Consider the following 334-nt stretch of genomic DNA (forward strand, 5'->3'; position numbering starts at 1 on the left):
GGGATTGGTTTCCTCAGCGCGAGGAATCGGGCTTCTGCACCCACCCCACAGCACCCACGTTTGCTTCCGAAGAAGGGGAAAAACCCACAAATCGGATTTTTCTTGACTCTTCCCCAAAGCGTGCTGTTAGACGTGATTGCCTCAGCGAGGTCACTGTGACCAGATTGCGCGAGATGGCTTAAAGAAGGACCAGATACAAAAAAAGATTGCACAGAAGTGTCCTAGCAGGCTACCTTTTTTTTTTTTTTTTTTTTTTTTTTGGAGGCGCTAAAGAAAGAAGCTGTTTTCTTGCCTTTTCAAGCTTTTAGGGCTTGCCCACAATTCTTGCCTCATA

The 334-nt window shown here is 46.1% G+C and overlaps 1 protein-coding gene and 1 pseudogene across 4 annotated transcripts in view; both read right to left on the reverse strand.

Annotated features, from left to right (window-relative positions):
* The window catches only part of FAM172A (family with sequence similarity 172 member A), a 360,652-nt gene that overhangs the window by 4,198 nt on the left and 356,120 nt on the right, over positions 1 to 334 (reverse strand). The window lies entirely within an intron of this gene.
* LOC102881461 overlaps positions 14 to 334 on the reverse strand; it is a 66,460-nt pseudogene continuing 66,139 nt past the window's right edge.

This window comes from Pteropus alecto, unplaced genomic scaffold (assembly GCF_000325575.1).
Source record: "Pteropus alecto unplaced genomic scaffold, ASM32557v1 scaffold20, whole genome shotgun sequence".
Classification (NCBI taxonomy): Eukaryota; Metazoa; Chordata; class Mammalia; order Chiroptera; family Pteropodidae; genus Pteropus; species Pteropus alecto.